At 38.8% G+C, this 18,465-nt stretch overlaps 1 long non-coding RNA gene across 1 annotated transcript in view; it reads left to right on the top strand.

Annotated features, from left to right (window-relative positions):
* LOC129046395 (uncharacterized) overlaps window positions 1–18,465 on the top strand; it is a 68,398-nt gene that overhangs the window by 9,950 nt on the left and 39,983 nt on the right. The gene's annotated exons all lie outside the window — the stretch shown is intronic.

Here is an 18,465-nt window from a genome sequence, read left to right as displayed (position 1 = left end):
ACTTAATTTATTTGCTCCTCCTCTAGAATGTAAGCACACAAGAGCAGAGAATTTTGTCTGTTTTAATTCTGTATCTCTAAATTTTAGAATGTGGATGGTTAGTAACATATTTGTTGTATGAGTTTCCCCAGTTTACAGAGAAGGAAGGTAAGATCCAAAGAAGGAAAGTGAATGAGGTCAAACTGTTCTTAGAAGGAGAGTCTAGGGGCACCTGGGTGGCTCAGTTGTTAAGCATCTGCCTTCGGCTCAGGTTATGATCTCAGGGTCCTGGGATCGAGCCCCGCATCAGGCTCCTGCTCAGCGGGAAGCCTTCTTCTCCCTTTCCCACTCCCCCTGCTTGTGTTCCCCTCTCTTGCTGTCTCTCTCTCTGTCAAATAAATAAATAAAATCTTAAAAAAAAAAAAAAAAAGGAGAGTCTGGACTAGTAAGTACTTAGCTCTTCTATCTCTCTGCCCTGTGGGCTCCATGGTAGACAGAGTGATGGGCTCCAGAGATGTCTGCGTCCCACTGCCCAGAACCATGGCAGAAGGTACTGTGCAGATGTGATGAATTTAAGGATCTTGAGATGGGGGAGATGATCCTTCTGATTGTTGACTTGACTTCTGACATCCCTTCCCTTGGCTTCTTCATTTGTTTACTGATGTATTAATTCACTTAGCCAGCATTTACTGTATATATTGTTATATCCCTTGTAGCAAAGGAAAAAGGAAGGATGTGAAAGGGGAACATTTACATCTTTATGTAATTTTTTTAAAAGCAGTGGGACTAAGTGTGTGCATATGTTTTACTTTAATTTGAGGATTTCCAGTTTTTTTTAATTTTAAAAATAGAAACAAATATTTTCTGAAAGTTACTTTGAACCAGGCATTATGGCAGACACTGGACATAAAAGAAAATTCCTGAACTACACACACTTAGAGCTCAGTAGGGGTGATAAGTGCAGAGTATTGCCCCACAGAAAGCAGGTGCCACCAGGGGGGAGTCAGGGCTTTGGTGGAGGCCCAGAGGGGGCAGCTAACCCTGCCTGGAGGACAGCATCAGTGGGGATGGAACGGCAAATAGAGAATCCCAAAACTAACATCTCAGTTGAGTGGTCAATTGTTACCGAGGTTTGGGCCCTGGGGGCTTGCCTGTCCCTGGCCGTGGCTATTTTGCTAAACAGAGCCAGCTGTTCTGTGGATGCCCTTTCCCCCAGTTCTGGTGTCCACCCCTGGTCCCTTCACTCACTGTGTCCCACGCCCTGGCATGACACAGCATTTTCAGACCTTTCTCAGAAATCTATTTAGAGCCAATATCCTGTGCGGCTCACGAGGAGTCAAGGCCAAGATGAGATAAGGGAGGGGCTTACGGCGAACACAGACAAAGCCAAGGGGTAAATATGCATGCTTTCATCTGCCTTCTCCAGACAGGATGCTTTCACACCACTTTCTATAATTCAAACAGTATGTTTCTCCTTAACATACTGTGAAGATGTGATGGCTATCTATATTCAAGCCACATGAGACATGTTCTTCTCCCAAGATGGGGTTAGCACCCGTCCTGGTGCTCCCTTGGTTGGCACGCTGTGCTCCCATATTTTACAAGGTCTTTCACACCCTATCCCATCTCTGGACGGTCTGCGTGCTCCATGGACCCCTCAGATCCTGCTAGAGCAGCAACCGGTCTTGCTTGAGACACTGGACATAAAATTCCCGAACTACACACACTTAGAGCTCAGTAGGGATGACAACTGACAAGTGGGACATCCTCCCTCTCCCCCCCCACCCGCCCCCTGCATACAGAGAGTGCTTAATAAATAATTGTTTCATTGAATTGAACAGTATACGATGTAGGTGCTAGTTTGGGCAAATTTTGAAACATCTGAAGCCACACTCATTTGGGAAGGCTGAAAAATGGTTCTCCATTTTAATTGATGACTGTGAAGCAAAAAAAAATGTTCTGGCGATTCTCAAATAAATATTCACCAAAGACATCTCAGCCTGATTTGACTGACATCCCTGGCTGAGCAGGGATGCAGGCTGAGTACGTAACAGAAACCATATTTGAGTTGCCCTCTTCTTTGCGGTTGTGTAGGAGAAAGAGCACAGGACAGGCGAGGGAAAAATGCTTTGAAAACTCTGAAGTGGGTTGCAGATGTTTAGTTTTGCTTTCCCACAACTGCAGCAGAAACTGCCCCTGCACTCAGTCACTTGGAGACCGATGGAGACATCAGTGTCGGGATGGGACTCAGGAATGGTACGGAGGAGTGGTGACTTGTTGCACAGAGCATTCAGCTGTCCTGGGCTTAGCCAGGGGGCAGATGGCTTTCCATGGCTGGAATTGCTAAGGTGAGGGGAGGACTTGGGCCTTGCTTTCACTGAATCGGTGATGCAGAGTTTCCAGAAATCTTGGAACAATAACACGGTTCAGGTACCTACTTAAGGAAGTCAACTGTTGATTGATATTTTTTAAATTAAATCAGACAAGTGACAGTGACACATCCTGGTGCCATTTCATACCATTCCAGACTTCTCAGAAGCAGCTGATGCCAGTTTTGCCTTCTCCAGCAGGGATTGCTAGCCCTGGCTTTGCAACAATCCAAGGAGCCTGCAGTGCTCCAGGGGAATTGCAAAATACTCCTAAATATTCTAAAAATGAAATTAAATATTCGTTTTATTTTAATTTACATATGCCATACTTCTAGAAGATGTCAGGACTATGGAATGACATGGCCAACCATCATATGCGACAACTCTGAGATATGGCTGTGAATTCTCAGACTACAGTACTGATGGACTGCTGTCCAATGCGTCCAATGTCTGATTTTCATCTTGGCCAGCTATGAGGGTTAACCAATACTTTTTCTCTCTGTGTGCCTGGGAAAATTTTATAGGTCCGGGATGGTCAGATATTATTTCATAAAGCCTTCCTTAGTCTAGTAGGTTCTAGTAATTCTTTTTTTTTTTTTAAGTTTTTTTTAAATTTATTTATTTGACAGAGAGATAGCACAAGTAGGCAGAGCGGCAGGCAGAGGGAAAGGGAGAAGCAGGCTTTCTGCTGAGCAGGGAGCCCAATGCGGGGCTCAATCCCAGGACCCTGGGATCATGACCTGAGCCGAAGGCAGCCGCTTAACCGACTGAGGCACCCAGGCGCCCCTCTAAGTAATTCTTGATCTTTCTCAAATGAGTACTTGTCAAGTATTCCTCAATAACAAAGTAACTAAGCCTCCACATTTTCCGATTGTAATGCAATCTTGGCATGAGGAAGCTATTTCCTGGTCTCCGGGATTTAGAAAGTAAACATGTAACAATTAGGAATGCTACCATCAGGGTCCGGGAGGCAGAAGTTCTGCACTTCTCCATCCCAAGAGCCTAACTTCAAATTTCTTGCTCTTTTCCTTTTTGCTTAAGTGTTCTTGCTGTGCTGCCTGGAAAGTTAGATGTGTTTTTATAACACAATGAAGAATTACGTCAGACAAAGTCCAACTCGCTTTTCTTTTCCCTTCCGGTTCCACTATACCTGAGACAAAACTCAACCATTCTCTTCCATGTTGTAGAATGGCTATTGAGAAGGAAGGATGTAGAAAAAAGAAAACTTTCAGAGGATAGTGGGAAACAAATGCATTATGATTTACTTAACAGGGAATTGTAAGTAGGAGTTATGTCCAAGAACATGGAAATTGCTTATTTAAAATACTTTTTAAATTTTTTCTTTTCTTTGTTTTTCTTCTTTTCTCGCCCAGAAGAGCTATAGAGGTGAGTTATCTATTTTTTTCTTCTGCTCCTTTTTTTATTGAAATATAATGACGTACAGTGTTACATTAGTTTCAGGTGTACAATATAATGATTCAGCAATTCTATACATTTCTCAGTGCTCAAGATAAGTGTACTCTTTATCCCTTTTACCTGCTTCACCCGTCCCCCCCACCTACCTCCCCTATGGCAACCATCAGTTTGTTCTCTGTATTTAAGAGTCTATTTTTAAAAAAGATTTCATTTATTTATTTGAGAGAGAGAGAGAGAGAGCCCAAGCAGGGGGAGGGGCAGAGGAAGAGGGAGAAGCAGAATCCCCGCTGAGCAGGGAGCCCACCTCAGGGCTTGATCCCAGAACCCCGATATCATGACCTGAGCTTAAGGCAGACACTTAACTGTCTGAGCCACCCAGGTGCCCCTAAGAGTCTATTTTTTATTTGTCTCTTTTTTCTTTGTTCATTTGTTTTGTTTATGAAATCCCACCTATGTGTGAAATCATATGTATTTTTCTTTCTCTGACTGACTTATTTCACTTAGCATTATACTCTCTAGGCCCATCCATGTTGTAGCAAATGGCAAGATTTCATTCTTTTTTTATAGCTGAGTAATACTGTAATATTCAATTATATATATATATATATATAAATATATAAATCTCACATCTTCCTTATCCATTCATCTATGGATGGACATTTGGGTGCTTCCATATCTTGGCTATTATAAATAATGCTGCAATAAACATAGGGGTGCACATATCTTTTTGAGTTAGTGTTTTCATTTTCTTTGGGTAAATACCCAGTAGTGGAATTATTGGATCATATGGTATTTATATTTTTAACTTTTTGAGGACCCTCCATACTGTTTTCCACAGCAGCTGCACCAGTTTGCATTTCCACTAACAGTGCACGAGGGTTCCTTTTTCTCCACATCCTCACCAACACTTGTTATTTCTTGTGTTTTTGATTTTTAGCCATTCTAACAGGTGTGAGGTGATAGCCTATTGTGGTTTTAGTTTGCATTTCCCTGATGATGATGTTGAGCATTTTTCATGTGTCTGTTGGCCATCTGGATGTCTTCTTTGGGAAAATGTCTATTCAGGTCCTCTGTCCGTTTTAATCAGATTATTTGGGTTTTTTTTTTTTTTTTTTTTAGTGTTGAGTTGTATGAGTTCTCTATATATTTTGGATATTAACCCCTTATTTGATATATCATTTGCAAATATCTTTTCTCATTCAGTAGGTTCCCTTTTTGTTTTGTGGATCATTTCCTTTGCTTTGCAAAAGCTTTATGTTTTGGTGTAGTCCCAATAGCTTAATTTTGCTTTTGTTTCCCTTGTCTTAGCTTTTCTATGGCTGTTTCTATGCCTGATGTCAAAGAAATTACTGCCTATGTTTTCTTCTATGAGTTTTGTGGTTTCAGGTCTCACATTTAGATCTTTAATTCATTTTGAGTTTATTTTTGTGTATATTGTGAGAAAGTGGTCCAATTTCATTCTTTTGCATGTAGCTGTCCAGTTTCCCCAGCACCATTTGTTGAAGAGACTGTCTTTTCAACATTGTATATTCCTGCTTCCTTTGTTGTGGATTAATTGACCATGTAAGTGTGTGTTTATTTCTTTTTTTTTTTTTTAAAGATTTTATTTGACAGAGAGAGACAACGAGAGAGGGAACACAAGCAGGGGGAGTGGGAGAGTGAGAAGCAGGCTTCCTGCAGAGCAGGGAGCCCGATGCAGGGCTCAATCCCAGGACCCCGGGATCACGACCCGAGCCGAAGGCAGACGCCCAGCGACTGAGCCACCCAGGTGCCCCGTGTGTGTTTATTTCTGAGCTCTCTGTTCTGTTCCATTGATCTCTATATCTACTTTTGTTCCAGTACCATTTTAAACAGAATACATGCACATGCTAATGGAAAAAAATCAAAAGGTAAAGAAAAATACAAAACAAAAGTAAATGTTCTGTTCTCCAATATCCCACCCCAAGTCTCCACGGCCAAAAGAAACACCCTCAGCCATTGGTTTTGCATCCCCCCTGAAGAAGTCTATGCATATTACAAAAATGTCACAAACAACCACATGCTGTCTTTCAGTACAGGTCCTACAACTTGATGTTTTTCCCTTATTGTGTCTTAAACATCTTTACATATCAGTAAACATCTATACCTCAGTTTAAAAGAAAATTAGAAGCTTCATAGGATTTCATTGAGTGAAAATATCATTATGTGTTTATACAATCTCTTTTTGGATTGTTTTTTCATCATTACTATTGCAAACAATACTTCAGTGAACACCTTTGTAAATATATACTTGTGCACATAAGAAAATAAATCTAATGTCTGCAGGGTAAACTTCTAAAAGTGGAATGGTTAATTCTGAGATTACATATATTTACATCTTGATAATTATCTCCTAATTTAGCCTCCAACTTGTTTTTTTCGAATTTTATTTTCTTTTGTCATGTTAGTCACCATACAATACATCATTAGTTTTTGAGGTAGTGATCCACGATTCATTGTTTTCGTATAACATCCAGTGCTCCATCCAGCCCTCCTTAATACCCATCACCAGGCTAACCCATCCCCCCACACCCCTCCCCTCTAAAACCCTCAGTTTGTTTCTCAGAGTCCATAGTCTCTCATGGTTCATCTTTCCCTCCGATTTCCACCCCTTCATTTTTCCCTTCCTTCTCCTAATATCCTCCATGCTATTCCTTATGTTCCACAAATAAGTGAAACCATATGATAATTGACTTTCTCTGCTTGACTTATTTCACTTAGCATCCAGTCCCTCCTCCAGTCCCATCCACGTTGATGTAAAAGTGGGGTATTCATCCTTTCTGATGGCTGAGTAATATTCCATTATATATATGGACTACATCTTCTTTATCCATTCATCTGTTGAAGGGCATTTCAGCCCTTTCCACAGTTTGGCTATTGCGGACATTGCTGCTATGAACATTGGGGTGCATATGGCCCTTCTTTTCACTACATCTGTGTCTTTGGGGTAAATACCCAGGAGTGCAATTGCTGGGTCATAGGGTAGCTCTATTTTTAATTTTTTGAGGCACCTCCACACTGTTTTCCAAAGTGGCTGTACCAACTTGCATTCCCACCAACAGTGAAAGAGGGTTCCCCTTTCTCCACAACCTCTCCAACATTTGTTGTTTCTTGCCTTGCCAATTTTTGCCATTCCAACCGGTGTAAGGTGGTATCTGAATGTGGTTTTGATTTGAATTTCCCTGATGGCTAATGATGATGAACATTTTTTCATGTGTCTGTTAGCCATTTATATGTCTTCTTTGGAGAAGTGTCTGTTCATGTCTTCTGCTTATTTTTTGCATTGATTATTTGCTTTTTGGGTGTTGAGTTTGAGAAGTCCTTTATAGATCTTGGATACCAGCCCTTTATCTGTAGTGTCATTTGCAATGCAACTGTAGAAAGAGAAATTAGAGAAACGATTCCATTTACAATAGCACCCAAAACCATAAGATACCTTGGAATAAACCTAACCAAAGAGGTAAAGGATCTATACTCTAGGAACTACAGAACACTCATGAAAGAAATCGAAGACACAAAAAGATGGAAAAACATTCCATGCTCATGGATCAGAAGAATAAACATTGTTAAAATGTCTATGCTATCCAGAGCAATCTATACCTTCAATGCCATCCCGATCAAAATTCCAATGACATTTTTCAAAGTGCTGGAACAATCCTAAAATTTGTATGGAATCAGAAAAGACCCCAAATTGCCAAGGAAATGTTGAAAAAGAAATGCAAAGCTGGGGGCATCACATTGCCCAATTTCAAGCTATATTACAAAGCAGTGATCACCAAGACAGCATGGTACTGGCACAAAAACAGACATAGAGACCAATGGAACAGAATAGAGAGCCCAGATAGGGACCCTCAACTCTATGGTCAAATAATCTCCGACAAAGCAGGAAAAAACATGCAATGGAAAAAAGACAGTCTCTCCAATAAATGGTGCTGGGAAAATTGGACAGCCACAGGCAGAAGAATGAAACTCAACCATTCTCTAACACCATATGCAAAGATAAACTCCAAATGGATGAAAGACCTCAATGTGAGACAGGAATCCATCAAAATCCTAGAGGAGAATATAGGCAGTAACCTCTTTGACATCGGCCGCAGCAACTTCTTTCAAGATACATCTCCAAAGGCTAGTGAAACAAAAGCAAAAATGAACTTTTGGGACTTCATCAAGATAAAAAAAACTTCTGCACAGCAAAGGAAACAGTCAACAAAACAAAGAGGCAACCCACAGAATGGGAGAAGATATTTGCAAATAGCCTCCAACTTGTTAACCAATGTATACACTCAGCAACAACACATGAGAGTGTGTTTCTCAACTGTTCCCATCCCTGGAAATTTGTTATCTCTGGGTTCAGGGAAATACTTTTACTTTTTACTTTCATAAACATCTGTACTATATAAACAGGATATAAGATGATGTTTCCTTTTGTAATTAAAAAAGATTAAAGAGATTTCGAACACTTGTTTGTAACTGTTTGAGGGAATAAGATTCTACTTGCAAATTACAGCCCAGAATATAAGACCATTCATCAAAAGAAGACCCCAGGAGGGGACAGTTAGAAACAGAGCTCTGATAAGGGTAGGCTCACAGAGGGGAAGGGAATATGTCTTACTGGCTACCTACGGCTGAGCACTGGGGGAGGTAACCCTGTAGTAACAAGATGCAGAAGGCTAGAGATGGCTATAAATCTCTCACACTGTTACTATCTCCCCATGAGATCATAGCCCTAGAATGAGAATTGATTTTTACAGGATACACCTACAATGCAAGGGACATTGGCCAAGTACTGCACTCAGTTCTTCTCTCTTGTACCCTAAGGACAATACAATCTGCACTTTTCATTTTAAATTCTTCTAGAATACAGTGTGCTCAATTCCTCTTTTTCTCACACAGACTGGAAAACTTGGATCTATGCCCACATGTAGACATTTTCTTTAGTATCCCACCCTCAGAATCATTACTGTAGAGAAGTTTTTCTGGGCAGGAATTCTTTGCAAAACAATATCCAGATTCAAGGGGGGGGGAACTGAGTCACAAGAATGTAACGTTCTGTCTGGTCTGCTACAAAAGATATTTCTGTAACATCCAGAACCTCATATGCAATCAGTAAATAGGAAAATAATGTCAGTATAAAATGGAATTTGTGGAACTCAAACATGATTATCCTGGGCAAGGGCAGTGGGAATAGCAGGAGTACAACTATAACCTTCAGTATGAAAGGAAAAACTTTTAGTGTGCCCACTGCTAAGCAGTAGTTCTTTCCGCTATATTTTAAGAAATTTAAACATAAGTGCTTAATCGCTAATGGTAGTACAGAATTGTATAAACTCTGTGACATGGAATTTGACAATTCTAGCATTTACTCTTGGTTATGGGCTGAATTGTATCCCTTCCCAAATTCATATGTTGAAATCTTTTATGCTCCAGAATGTGATTGTATTTGCAGATAGGACCTTTAAAGAGGTAATTAAGGCAAAAGGAGGTTGTGTGTGCTCACCCTATTCCGATATGACTGGTGTCCTTATAAGAAGAGAGATCGGGACATAGACAATACACAATAAAAGGAAAGACCACGTGAGCACCCAACAAGCAAGTGGCCATCTGCAAGCCAAGCCTCAGAAGAAACTAAACTTGCTGGCACCTTGATTTTGGATAGTCTCTAGAACTGTGAAAAACTAAATTTCTGTTGTTTAAGCTACTCAGTCTATAGTATTTTGTTGTGGTAGCCCTAGCAAACTAATACACTCTTGGACACATAAAAGGGAAACAACGTAATTAGCATTATTCGTTGTGATAATATTTATGAGAGCAGTAAAAATGGAAACAACCTAATTTCCTTCCACTGGAGACTAGTCAACTATGGTATATCCACACAGTGGGGTATGATGCAGCCATAAAAGATAGAAGACTTCTGTAACCTGATATGAAGTGATTTCCAGGATATGCTCTTAAGTGAGAAAAAAGCAAGATGCAACAGAGTTTATGTAATATGTTAACTTTTGTGTTAGAAAGAAGGAGAAATAAAAATATTTTTGCAAAAAATAAGCACAGGAAAGACAAAGCCAAAATGATAGGCTACCCACCAGTAACCTTATGTGGGGTCAGGGGCAGGTAATGAGCTAGATAAGATGGGGCTGGGAACATGGTATCCCTAGGTATATCTTTTTATGTAGTTTGAATTTTTTAATATGTAAACATTTACAAATTCAAAAATAAATTAGATTGAAAAGACTGAAAGAAGCAAACCCTGAAAGTGAATACAACCAGAAAAAAATAAACCTAACCTTTATCAAATTGATAATATAACCATGTAGGTTAACAGAATGAAAGTAACTTTTGGACACAGTAATCCGAACGGGATGTAGTCTAAAGATCAAAAGATCTGTAACAAACTCTGGAATTTAGGTTTGTTGTTAGGATTGGTATTGGAGTGCTGAAATTACTTTATTTGTATTGTAGATAGAGCAAAAGAAAAAATATGTTGAGATAGTTAGGAACTTGGGTTCTTCCTGTTTAGGATAAATATACAATAGGGAAGGGTGAGGAAGGGTGCTGAAATTGGAGACACCATTATGAACTCTGTGTCAGTAGCAGTGGGTGCACCTGGAAATTAGATCTTGGTTCCTAAATACTGTTCTTTACTAACAGCAACAAGGCTCCCTGGGAAAATGGCCAGTTCTAAGTTTGGAGCAGAGTAAGCACAAGATGAACCCAAAATGTATAGTACCAGAAACCAAATCAAGGGTGCTCAAAGACTAAAAAAGACATGTCTAAAGGACACAGGAGCAGTCTTGAAGGAGCTGCTAATGGCCACATTTGAGACAATTTGAGCATCCCAAAGAATAACATACATTAACATATACATCATATAACATATAACCCATTAATAATATATTACATTATATATTATAATAATATAATAACATATAACAAATTGAATTTTTAGAAGTCCCCATGTCCATAGTGATACCAAAAAAAAAAAAAAAAAAAAGGCAAGGCAGGAGAAGGGAGGAAAGCTCTTCTTTACAGAAGAATGCCAACTAATATACACAGAAGTGATGATAAAATTACAAATTTACTGTTTTTCAACTACCAATGCAAGAATTGATTCAGGTAGAGATCATCAATAGTGGCTGTTAACTAGACTTATTGTGGGGATCATCTCACAGTACATACGTGTGTTGAATCATTCATTATGTTGTACACCTGAAATTCATATAATGTTACGTCAATTATATCTCAATTTAAAAATAGAAGACTAAAAAAAGATTATCAATGGTGAACTGTTACTGGAGAGCACAGTATTCATATATCTCAAAATATCACATCATAGATTGCTTATTAATTACAAAGAGAAAAGATATCTTTACAATGAATAAATTTAGCAGATGCCACTCAACCAAGGTATTAAACTTAGCATCACCAATGCAGCAAATGGTGTTGCTACTGCGATACAGCAGGAAGTGTGCAACATCACTCATGTAGTATACTTGTTAAAAACATTTAAACTGCAGGGCGCCTGGGTGGCTCAGATGGTTAAGCGTCTGCCTTCGGCTCAGGTCATGATCTCAGGGTCCCGGGATCGAGTCCCGCATCGGGCTCCTTGCTTAGCGGGGATCCTGCTTCTCCCTCTGCCTGCCACTCCCCCTGCTTGTGCTCTCCCTCTCTGGCAAATAAATAAATAAAATCTTAAAAAAAAAATTAACCTGCATCAAAACTTGAGGAACCACTATGAGAATCCAGATTGTTAAAATCCTTCATGACTACTGGCATGGGCTTTTGAAAAATGTCAATGTCATAAAAGTGTTTAAAGACTTGGGAGAGGAGGACTCTTGGAGAATATAGGAGATAGGGGCGCCTGGGTGGCTCGGTTGGTTAAGCGACTGCCTTCGGCTCAGGTCATGATCCTGGAGTCCCAGGATCGAGTCCCGCGTCGGGCTCCCTGCTCAGCGGGGAGTCTGCTTCTCCTTCTGACCCTCCTCCCTCTCATGTACTCTCTTTCTCTCTCTCACTCTCTCAAATAAATAAATAAAATCTCTTAAAAAAAAAGAGAGAGAATATAGGAGATAAAGAGACATGGAAGCTAAATGCAATCATAATCCTTGGTTTGATCCTGGATTGAAAAAGATAGCAAGAAAAGGATATTATTGGATCAAAGGAGAAGATCTGAATATGGATTCTATATGAGATAATATTTTATCAGTGTTAACTTTACTGGTGTGATAACAGTAACATGGAAAGATAGTAATTTTTCAGATACATGCTGAAGTACTCAGGGTTGAAATGTCATGATGTCTGTAACTTACATCAGATGGTTCAGCAAATAAACAATTTCTTGTAGTTTTATAATTTTAGGTTTCACATTTTGATGTATAGTCTATATTGAGTTAATTTTCAGTATCTGTGTGAGTTATGGATCAAAGTTAACTTTTTTGCATATGAATATAAAATTGTGCCAACACTATTTATGGGAAGACTATCTTTTCTGTTCTTAATTGCCTTTGCACCTTGGTCAAAAATGAAGGGACCATACATGGGGCACCTGGGTGACTCAGTTGGTTAAGTGGCTGACTTGATTTCAGCTCAGGTCATGAGCTCAGAGTCCTGGGATCTAGCCCTGCATTGGGCTCCGTGCTCATCAGGGAGTCTGCTTGAGGATTTTCTCTCCCTCTCCCTCTGCCTCCCCCCCTTTCCCTCCTTCCCTCCCTCTCTCTCTCAAATAAATAAATAAATCTTTAAAATAAAATCAATGGACCATATGTGTGTGGGTCTATCTCTGGCCTCTCTATTCTGTTCCATAGATCTATTTGTCTTCCTTGACTCCAGTACCACAATGCCTTGATCACTATGGCTTTACAGTATGTCTTGAAGTCAGATAATGGAAGTTCTCCAACTTTGTCCGGCCTTTTCAAAGTGTTGCAAGTATTCTAGAGCCTTGTCATTTTCATATAAATTTTCAAATCATCATGTCAAATTATACAAAAATCCTATGGGTATTCTGACTGGGAAAGCACTGAATCTATCAATTTGGAGAGAACTGACATGTTGACAATATTGAAACTTCTGATCCAGGAATGCAATGTATTGCTCCATTTACTTAGGTCTTTTAAAGTTTCTCTCAGCGATATTTCATAATTTGCAGTATACAAATATTAAACATCTTTTGTCAGGTTTATCCCTAATTATTTCACATTTTTTATGCTATTATAAAGAGCATTTTAAAATTTCTAATTGTTGCTGGTATATAGAAATGCGATTTTATTTTGTGTATTGATCTTGTATCTTCCAAGCTTGCTAAACTCACTAATTAGTTCTAGTAGCTTTTTTGTAGCTTCCCTAGGATTTTCAATGTCATCCATGAATAAAGACAGCTTTACTTCTTCCTTCCCAATTGGACACAATTTATTTCTTTTTTTTTCCTTCTGTACTGGCTAGAACCTCCAGTATAATGTTCAGTAGTGGTAGAGCAGATTTCTTTGACTTATTCCTGATTTTGAAGGCAAAGCATTTAGTCTTTCACCATTAAGCATATCAGCTATAGGTTTCTTTGTAGATGCTATGTATCAAGTTGAGAAAGTTTTCTTCTATATCAAGTTGAGAAAGTTTTCCTCTATTCTTAGTTTGCTGAGACTTTTTTCAAAAATCAAGACTGGATATGGGAATTTGTCAAATGCTTTTTCCTCCGTCCATTGAGACGATCACAAGTAGATCATCTTTTAGTTTAAGTTTGTTTTCTGTGAGTACTTTAAAGATGTTCTACACTACCTTCTCACTTGCATAACATCTGACAAAACTCTGTGTCATCCTTACTTCTATAACTATGTGTAAAACATCATGTCTCAGACTTCTAAGATTGTCCCTTTATCACTAGTTTTAAGTAATTTGATTATGATATGCCTTAGGGTCGTTTTCTTCATATTTCTTATGCTTGAAATCCATTGAGTTTCTCAGAACTATGGGTTTATATTTTTTACCAAGTCTGAAAATACTCCAGGCATTCATTTTTCAAATATTTGGTATCACCCCCCCACCCCACCTTTCCTTTCACAGCTCCAATTTCACACATATTTGGCTGCTTGAAGTTGTTCCATGGTTCAATAACACTTTCTTCTTTCTTGTTCCTCTTCTTCTTTTTAATCCTCTGTGCTTCAATTTGGATAGTTTCTATTTCTGTATCTCTACATTCGCTTGTCTTTGCTTCCATGATGTCTCATCTGCTGTTAATCCCATCCAATGTATTTTTCATTTCGAACATGTTTGTTGTCACCTGTAGAAGTTCAATTTAAAAAATTAAACTTCAATTAAAAAATCTTTCATATCTTTTTTAATATGTTCGATATTTCTTCTAGTTTTTTGAACGCACGGAATACACATATCATAACAGTTTTACTGTCCTTATTTAGTAATGTTAGATCATTTAGGGTTATGTTTTAATTTTTTTTCTCCTTATTGTGGGTTTTATTTTTCTGATTCTTGGCACGCCTGGTCATTTTTTATTAGATGCCCAACATTATGAATTTTATCTTATGAGATGGTGGATATTTTTATGTTCTTAAAAATATTATAAAACTCTGTTCTGGAATATGGCTAAATTATCTGAAAGCAGTTTGATACCTTTGGGCCTTGCTTTCAGGTTGCATTTGGTGGGACCAGAACATATTTCGCCTAGGTTTAGTTTTTTCCCACTGCTGAAGAAGGAACCTTCTTATTACTAACCTCAGCCTCATGAGTCATGAGGTTTTCCACTCTGGAGGATGGGAATGGCCACTGTCCTGGCTCTGTATGAACCCTGGGACAACCTGTTCTTATCCTGTGATAAGTGATTTGTTCTGTAGTTTCAGGTAGTTTCCCTACTCACATGCTTGCTCCGTTATGGACTGAAACCATGAAGGGGGCCCACTGGTAGATCTCAGGTCTCTCTTTGCAATTTTCTCATCTCTGGTTCTCTATGATGAACATCCTAGCCACACTGGCTTACCTGGATGCCCAGCTCCATCTCCTCAAGTCAGGGAGACCACCGAGTCCTTCTCTCTGTGTCATGGGCTGGAAACTCTCTTCAGACAGTAAGCTAGGCAATCCTAGGGCTCACCTTAATTGTTTTCCACCACTCAAAGACCATTGGCCTTCACTGCTTATTTCCATCATCTTGAGAGCTATTATGTCATGTATTTGTCCAGGTTTTTATTTTTGGCAAATCTAGTCCCTGATACTCCATTTCAGCCAGAAGCAGAAGTCACACATTATTGTTTTTATGCATCTTTAAATTTCCCCTGAGGCAGCCTCCAGCTGATCTGCTTTCCTGGGCTTATCTCCCACTTCATAATTACTGGTTTTGTTAGTGCTCTGGTTACAGCACTATATGTTTTTCTCCATTTCCCTCTCATTTGAACATGTAATTTTATGGTATGCAGTGTTTCTGAGGAGTAAGTATATTGTGGTAGAGCAGTTATAACCTGCACAATTTAAGAACCTATTCTATGATTGGCATATATTTTAAGAAAAAGTAGAGAATACATAAAGACGTATTTTTACTAGCATTTTCAAAAATGAGACTAAATGGTCAGATCTTTGAGGGTAAGTTTCATTTTGTGTAAATCATTGTATTTTTGCCTTTCCCACAGTGCCCAGCAATTGATCCTCAAGACCATTTGTTGATATATGGGTAGTCCAGGAATATATTACTTTCATTCTTATGATTATAACTAGCTTTTATATATTAACTGTCTACTGCAAATTAGGTATTCTACCAGGCACTTTACACAATATCAAATTCAGTCTTCACTGCTGCTCTATGATACAGAGATTTTGTCCCTATTTATAGACAGGGAAATGGATTCAAGGAAGATGTATCTTGCTCAAGATCCCACTGCTAGAAACTGATACTATTGAGATTCTAAACTCAGGTCTGTCTGATTCCAAAGCCCAAGCTCCTTGTACTGCTTTGTCCTCTGTTTCATGAAACATGACAGAGCTTAGTGGTTCTTTTCTCTAATAGGAACTGTCTTACTTCCTTTCATTCTCTTAAAGAAGGGAATTTTTAAAAAGCCACTTTAGGACAAGACAGTCCAATGTGCAGCAGAATTGGTGGAGGAAGTATGCACCTTTAGTTTTCTGAATTTACTCATGGATCAAATTTGAGTCCAGGGTGATTTCACATGACTTTATTATACCTGAAAACCAGGAAGAGATTATGCTCAATAAACACAAAAAAACTAAAAATATGCCAGAATCCGTTTCCTTTTAAAACAACGTTATGGTTTCTGCCAATAGAGATATACTTACCCCTCAAGCACCACTCCATTCTTTCAGTCATGACAGGAAACGTTGTTCACTCAGAGACTCTTTCCAGAGCTATGCAAGGGCTTCTCTTAGAAAGGGCTTAAACTCAATGAAAAATGGAGTTTTGATCTCAAATAGTTTTCTTAATAATGTTATGGTATGGGCTGAGCAGGCATATTCCCTGAAAGGGAGAGAATAAAATTATATTGACCTCACAATGGGGCATTTTACGGTCTCCCATATGTTGTTCCTCTGCAAGGAGGAAGATAGACTTCATGTAACTTGGGGGTTGGGCTTGAGCCTGCAGGGGCTATAAGCAGGGGCTGGTCAGGAACATGAGCTCAGATTGTCCTCACCAGGGGAAAAGAAACCCTAATTCATGGACAGGGCCCAAAGTTTATCTGAATTGCCTTCCATTTCTGTCAAGGTTTAGCATCAGGTCACTGGTGCCTATCACTGTGGCAACGAGGGATTATTTTTATTAAGCATTTTGTGTTTACCTAAGAGCTTTAAGTCATTAATCATTTAACTCTTGCTCCCCATGAGACTTTTGTGAAATAAATGGGAAAGAAATAACACAATTCTTATTTCATAGATAGAGAAACTGAAGCATTTTTGTTTGCCACTATTACCCACTGAAAGCGTTAAAGCCATGCATTAGAATTTGGGAGAACAAGGCCAGGCATCTGATGAGCTTCTGTTTCACCACAGAAGTGAGGTTTTCTGTCTTTACACAAAATGAACTTTCATATTTTTCATTTTGGAAGCAACATGATCGATACTGAGGTGTACTGAAGAAAAAAACAGACTTCACTTCCTTTCATATAGTATGAAAGTTTTACTGAGTTCCCACAAACATTTTGGAATCCAAAAATGCATTTAAGTTTAAGTAGTAAAGATTGTAAGGCATTGCTAATCTTGAGTTTTCTAATAAGAAAGAGAATATAAGCAAACACATCCAGCGTCGTTGTGAATAGACAACAGCAAGTTATAAAGGGACTTGGAGAAGATAGCATGGGGCTTTTGCTGCCTGGAATGAATGTGGTGGGCTTCTTGGAGGAGGTGTGTTTTGAATTTTAATTAAAAAAGAAAGATTTCAGAGATGGTATGTCCTTCCAACCAGATGAATGGAAATATCTTTCCTGTTCCTTTAATGGAGTGTAAACACCATCGAAAAATTGTCGAATACCACAAGAAGGAGTTGACCAAGAGGTCCACAGGGCACATTTCATAGTAATGGAGAGGAAATGAAGAGAAGTTTTCTGGCAGTGGGATCTTTCAGATCTATTAACAATGAGGTAGTTCAGGGGGCAGATGGGTTAGGGTGGGAAAGAGAAGGGTGTCAGTGGAAGCCTTTTAAACCAGACTAGATAAAGCACAGAAAGATCACTTTAGGATTCAGCATGCCCTCTGGTGGGGGTAGGGAATACAGTTAGGGCCAGGACTAATCTACTTCCTTTGGCATAAGACAGACCTTGGATTCAAATCCATGTAGAAACCATGACTAAACGTCTCTGGTTCCTCTTTTCTAAAATGGTGTCAACAAGGCCTACCTTATACGTTGATGAGTGAAATAAAAAAAAAAAAAATGTTTTAGTGTTTACATGGAGCATAGCAGCAGAAGCAAATTTGGGTTATATTGGGTCTAAAGCTTATACAATAGCAGAGGCCTTCTTTAAGAAAAAGAATACACAAGTCTGATTACAAAATTAGATAGTAAAGTGAATATTTACTTAGAATAAGAAAAGAAGTCACAACAAATCACTTAAAAAAACCACAACAAACTGACAAATATCACAAATGTCACAAAAATCCAGGAAAACAACATGTTTTAATTTATTAGCTACTTGAAATACTCGTTTTGTGTGTGTACACGTACACATTACAGATATATATGTGTGCTGTATATTCTGATGGCCTCTTCATTTGACAAAAATTCTATAATATATAAAGAGAATGAGAACATATTTTAACTTACCTCCCATATAATTGATCAAAATTTGTTTTTTATTGGGGAGCCTGGGTGGCTCAGTCGTTAAGCATCTGCCTTCGGCTCGGGTCATGATCCCAGAGTCCTGGGATCGAGCCCCACATCGGGCTCCCTGCTCGGCAGGAAGCCTGCTTCTCCCTCTCCCACTCCCCCTGCTTGTGTTCCCTCTCTCGCTGTGTCTCTCTCTCTCTGTCAAATAAATAAAATCTTTTTTAAAAAATTGTTTTTTATTTTTGATAGTTTAGAAATTTTTTTTCAGCATCATAACTTGCTTGTAATGTCATGCAAAATTTTATGATTGTTGTCAAATTTGGGAACAGTTCTATCAAGGTTTTTCATGAAAGAGTTGTAAGGTTTAGGTAAGTCTTTCATGGGTTAGCTTCTGACTCTGTACATTTCAATTTTTGTTTCTCC

Source organism: Mirounga angustirostris, unplaced genomic scaffold (assembly GCF_029215605.1).
Source record: "Mirounga angustirostris isolate CCGP_5_RB_7025 unplaced genomic scaffold, mMirAng1.0.hap1 SCAF_4, whole genome shotgun sequence".
NCBI classification, from domain to species: Eukaryota; Metazoa; Chordata; class Mammalia; order Carnivora; family Phocidae; genus Mirounga; species Mirounga angustirostris.
This window is presented reverse-complemented; position numbering and strand designations above follow the sequence as displayed.